Source organism: Dermacentor silvarum, unplaced genomic scaffold (assembly GCF_013339745.2).
Source record: "Dermacentor silvarum isolate Dsil-2018 unplaced genomic scaffold, BIME_Dsil_1.4 Seq637, whole genome shotgun sequence".
Lineage (NCBI taxonomy): Eukaryota > Metazoa > Arthropoda > Arachnida > Ixodida > Ixodidae > Dermacentor > Dermacentor silvarum.
The window spans coordinates 13,074-18,951 of NW_023606555.1; the positions used below are offsets into that span (position 1 = coordinate 13,074).

The 5,878-nt window shown below is 46.8% G+C and overlaps 1 non-coding gene across 1 annotated transcript; it reads right to left on the minus strand.

Moving 5' to 3' along the window:
- Window positions 1-5,237: 5,237 nt before the first annotated feature.
- Window positions 5,238-5,354, minus strand: Trnal-caa (transfer RNA leucine (anticodon CAA)). The gene is made up of 2 exons: window positions 5,317-5,354; window positions 5,238-5,283 (listed from the first exon to the last, which is right to left on the minus strand). It is a non-coding gene; the product is annotated as a tRNA-Leu (tRNA).
- Between the last annotated feature and the right edge of the window lie 524 nt (window positions 5,355-5,878).

The window sequence follows — 5,878 nt, forward strand, 5'->3', positions numbered from 1 at the left end:
AACCAACTCAGCATGACTGTCGACGTTAATTAGATTAGCACTGAAGCAATGTACGTAGTGACACAGCGTATTGCCACCACCTAAACGTTCCATGTACGAGGCATGTTATGCGTCCGCGCTCCTCTCTCGCGCTTTTCTCTGGACCCGCTGCGGACGCCACCATGAAGTCCGCACGTGGCGCGTGTCTGAATATACCGGGTGTGCAAAATTAAGCTTTACGCAATTTTTAGAAATCGCCCGCGGCAGCTGTATCATAATTCTTATCGTTGAGCTGGGTTATTCGAAGAGGCGGACATTAGTAGCACGAGGAATCGAAACACATATTCAACTAATTAACAAAAATGCACTAATTAACGAGACATATTGCAATTTTCGAATTGTAGCCGGTGAGTTTGCAAGACGCATCCACTTGAAATGAATTTCCAAGGTGACACCAGTTTCGATATGTTATTTTCCAAAGTGTGGGACGAAATACATGGGCGTTCCAGTTACTTTTTCTGCTTCCGTTATTAATTTAGCAAAGGAGTGCAGTGCATTGACAAATAAAAGGGACAGGCACGAAAAAAAAGTGTAACCAGAAAGATAAAACAAAATAAAAAATCTTGTCTGGGTCGTCCCTTTCTTTCTTTCTTTCTTTCTTTCTTTCTTTCTTTCTTTCTTTCTTTCTTTCTTTCTTTCTTTCTCTTCTTTCTTTCTTTCTTTCTTTCTTCCTTCCTTCCTTCCTTCTTCGTGTGCTTTGTAGCAATCTCGGCGTTACGTTTTCTCAATTTTCAGCAGTGCCAGCTTCTTCTTTGTACACTTTTTTCATCAGGAGCTAGTCTCGGAGGCTGTTCAGAAGCTGAATGTCAATGGGCAGCTCTCGTGCAGCAAGCGCAACGTAAACTGGTTGAAAAGCTGCCATCCTTGATTTTCATTATCAGTGGTTCCTTATAATGTTCACTTACATAACTTTGCATATACACCATACAAATCTGGAGCGATAATTTCTTGGAAAAAGCAGGCTAATGTAACCACTCGTTTGTGAGTATACTCGTCTGATAATCTGTGGCGTGCACGTTGGTGAACGCAAGACGTAGGCGTATTGAAATGTGATTGCTGGCATTACCTCTGTTAACGCGATAACGTTAATGTCACGTGTCGCAGAAAATCCAGCGTCTGCATCGGTGTCGGCTTCGGCATAAGCAACGGCGTCCATGGAATCCGTTGCGGAGAAATTCATCCCGAACCACCCCGATCACCCAGGCCCTCCACGTGGCGCAAGGGGTTAGGGAACAAAAATTGAATTTCTCAAAGTAAAATTTCTCAGAAAAATCCTAAAGTGCGACTTAACTACAACCTACAGACATGATAGCTTCGGATTGTAATTTGAATTTACAGCAAAACATAATTCTGTTACGAAGAAACTCAAACACAAACCTCTTTTCCAGCATTTCTACCATAACAACAGCGGCGCGCTCGGGTAGGTTACTTTAGGGAGCCTACATGCAACGACAAAAACGGCGTTGCATGTAGGTACCCTAGGTTACTTGCGAAAACCCCATCCAGATTGCGCATGCACGCCTCCTCGGCAGCGTAAAACGGTAGCAGCGCGCAGAGGTGTAGGTGGAAAAAAAAGCTGCAGTGGCTTAGCTCGGCTATGCCAGGATATACGTAGCGTTAGCAAAGGTTCAGCTGATTATTCTTAGCTTTCCTGGTTGTCTCCTACGCTCAACCGCTAATTGCCAGGCAACTACTTCGGGATCCGATCAGTCAAGCTTCTCCGTTCTTCTGCGCTGTTGAGCAGCATTTGCGCTCTCCTTCTCCATGGCTATACCAGACTGGCAAACGCCAGTCAGAAGCGCAGCGGCTCCAGCGCAGTGTCAGACGGCGACTGCACAGCGAGCGCGCGCCGGCGCCAGTGCGTCTACCGCGGCTACGACGTCACTCCTCTAGAATGTGCAGACCGGCGGCGGTGAGTCGCGCGCGGCGGCGGCAGAGTGCGCGAGAGGTGCCGGCTCCGGTGGCTCCGGTGCGCAAGCCGTGTGACATCACTGATCCTTGCGCATGCGCAGCACGGCTCTTGAAAAAGTTGCAGTGGCTTAGCTCGGCTATGCCAGGATATACGTAGCGTTAGCAAAGGTTCAGCTGATTATTCTTAGCTTTCCTGGTTGTCACCTACACTCAACCGCTAATTGCCAGGCAACTACTTCGGGATCCGATGAGTCAAGCTTCTCCGTTCTTCTGCGCTGTTGAGCAGCATTTGCGCTCTCCTTCTCCATGGCTATACCACACTGGCAAACGCCAGTCAGAAGCGCAGCGGCTCCAGCGCAGTGTCAGACGGCGAGTGCACAGCGAGCGCGCGCCGGCGCCAGTGCGTCTACCACGGCTACGACGTCACTCCTCTGGAATGCGCAGACCGGCGGCGGTGAGTCGCGCGCGGCGGCGGCGGCGGAGTGCGCGAGAGGTGCCGGCTCCGGTGGCTCCGGTGCGCAAGCCGTGTGACATCACTGATCCGTGCGCATGCGCAGCACGGCTCTTGATGTGCCGCGCGAAACGGGCTTGGCTAGGCCAGTGTAGCTAACGCTACAAAAAAGAAAGCTGCAGTTGCCGGGAAGCCTGACAAGCATTCATGGGTATTTGAATGATATCGCGTTGCACTCTTAAAGGCGAAGCATAAGCGTCTTCCAACTTTCTCTCTCTTTTTTTGTGGTCGCCGGTGTCATTTTTGTGCCTGCTCTTTCAATCGACTAGCGTTTGATTTTGTTTGCTTGTATTATTTTGTTTTGTTTTCTGCTGCATCAATATGAGATCACTCAGACACCGCTTTTACAACCTGCGGTGATTTCTTCACCTACCCCACCTCGTTTTCACGTCGGCTGTGCTCACACTGACCAACCGACCCACTTTCGTAAATTAAAGGCTCGTGCTGTTTACAGCTATACCGCTCTTGTGACGTTTTTTTTTTTTTTTCATAGGTAATTTTTTTGAAAACTCTCTTCGTGCACATTGGCCGTGCTGGTCGATTTTTTACATGGAGATAAAACTCTTATCCATCGTTGGGCATATACAGTGCTTGCCTGCAGTCGTTCTTAAATACTAACTGCTACAGATACTTCCGATCCCGCGTAAGTGTCTAAGCACATTTCCTTAAAGAAAACACGTGGCAGTAGCACCTGGCTCTGATTACATTCCTGACATGCAACACTACAAATCTGGGGGGTGGGGTGGTAGGGGGAAAATAACTCTTGCAACATGACCTGCTTCTATGTACACAATGTGCTTTGCTAACAAGCTGTGTGCGACAAAATGTCCTAAAATGTGCTGCAGGGCTAGGACAGATGAAAAAAAAAAAAGGCTAACAAAAATGTTTCTGCACATAGGCTTCCCCGGTTCGCCCCTCCCCCCTCCCCTTTATCTTCGTTTTTCTTACCACCCTCTTATCTTGCTGACAGCAGATGCGATGTTCCGTAATCTTGCCGATAGTGCATAAGTAAGGCAATTTATTCGCACAGTCATAAAAAAAGAAGACAGCTCCGAGTGAAAGATTGTCGACGTGTAGACGACACTCTAGTTAAAGGAAATGTTTACAATTTGTACTTCTCTGTTATACAATGAGAAAAAAAAGTGTTAACATGAAACGCTGATACAAACCGACGCTAATTTACCTCTCCAATGAAATCGTAACACCTGAAAGGCTCATGAAGGCCGTATATTTTTAGGTAATGCACAGTACGTCTGTCAGGATACGTCTTTGTGCGTCTCAGAATCCTGTCAGAGAGCAACAATCCTAGAAGTTACATGTGCACATACAAAATAGTTAAATGCACTTAAGTGTCATTACGTGCATTAAATGCGAAAGCATTCAGGGCGTGTCGACTATATCGACGTCCAGACTATTTCGATGTCCAGGTCACGTGACAGTGCCCCATGACGTCATCACTCGGTCATGTGACCTTGCAACAGAAGGTTCTTGTCTATGTGAGTATGTCACACGACGTGATCACTTGGTCATGTGCTCGAATTGGGCCAGTTCTATTTTGAGGATGGGCCGAGTCAATTTTGGGAGTGAGCCAGGTTGGTTTTGAACGTGGGTCAACTCAATTTTCGAATTAAGCAAGGTCAATTTTGGGGGTGGGCCACCCAGATTTTGGGAGTGGTCCAAGTCAATTTTAGGAGTGGGCCAGGTCGGTTTTGAACGCGGGTCAGCTCAATCTTCGAATTGGCTAATGTCAGTTTTGGGGTTGGGCCACCCAAATTTTGATGGTGGGCCAAGTCAACTTTTGGAGCGAGTCAGGGCAGTTTTGAGCTTGGGTCAACTCAATTTTTAATTGCGCAGTAAATTTTTATGGTGTGGGCCATCCAAGTTTTGGGGGTGGTCCAAGTCAATTTTTGGAGTGGGCCAGGTTGGTTTTGAACGTGGGGCAACTCAATTTTCAATTTGGGCAAACTCAGCTTTGAGGGTGGGCCACCCAAATTTTAGGGGTGGGTCAAGTTGCCAGTTGGATTTTGCAGTGCCAGCCACAGCAAGTGAATTTAGGAAGTGGGTCAGGTTGGTTTTGAACGAGGGTCAACTCAATTTTCGAATTGGGCAAAGTCAATTTTGGGTGTGGGCCACCCAAATTTTTGGGGTGGGTCAAGCCAATTTTGGAAGTGGGTCAGGTTGGTTTTGAACGCGGGTCAACTCAATTTTTAAATTGGGCAAACTTAGTTTTGGGGGTGGGCCACCCAGTTTTAGAGGTGGGCCAAGTCAATTTTGGAAGTGGGCCAGGTCGGTTTTGAACGCAGGTCAACTCAATTTTCAAAGTGGGCAAACTCAGTTTTCGAGGTGGGCCAAGTCAATTTTTGAAGTAGGCCAGGTCGATTTTGAACATGGGTCAACTCAATTTTCGAATTTGGCAAAGTCCATTTTTGGGTTTGAGCACGGCGTCCGTCGGACGCCGGGCTGTTCACCGTTTGATTTCGCAGTGCCAGCCACAGCAGGTCCAGCGCCGGGAACGTGACGTCATCACTTGGTCATCAATGTTTTGGTACCATGGGATGTTATTCCCGGACGCTTGCCGGACTTTCCGCTTCACGGGGCATACAATGCTTTCGCATAAAAAAAAAAAGAAAAATAAAGAGTTCATAAAATGTTGATCATAATATTCAAAGCCGGATTCGAACTTCTGCCGTTGTTGTTTTGACACGACGGGGTGGAATTCCTTCGTGGTAGCAAAAGGTGCATTAGCATATTCACGATGGCAAAAAAAAAAAAAAGTTGTCAGAAGTGGGATTCGAACCCACGCCCACATTCGTGGACCAGAAGCCTCGAGTCCTCTAACAGAGGAAAGGTCGAACCTTGAGTCTGGCGCCTTAGACCGCTCGGCCATCCTGACAACACGACAACCGTACTGCAAGTATTCATGTTAAGGGAAAGGCCGCTTGTCAGCGGTGTCAACGTGCGTTTTCGCATACAGCTGCCTCGTGGGGTATAGACAAAAGAACTAACGTACAAAGGAGGGCATCCGGGTATATCGCACGTGTTAAGATATTGCAATTGTGACATGTTTTTTTTTTTAATAACATTTTATCAAACTTCTTTTCTTCTTTGCAAGCACAGACTTTTCGCTTGTCGAAATATCCACGACGTGCTTCTGCAAATCACGTGTAATGATCGCTAGAGCGTAAAATTGAAGTTTAATATAAATAAAAAATAATACATTTGCGTAATCTGGACATTTTACTACTATCCAACAAGATGGGGAGAGGCCCGCAGTATGGTCCTCACACTTTGCCTCAATTTAGGACACTCTCTGGAACAATTATGAATTCATGCGTAGGAATATATTTCATTGTACATCATTCCATTGTACCTTTCGGGCATTGTACAAACGATCATGATTGAAGTGCTGATTTGTGT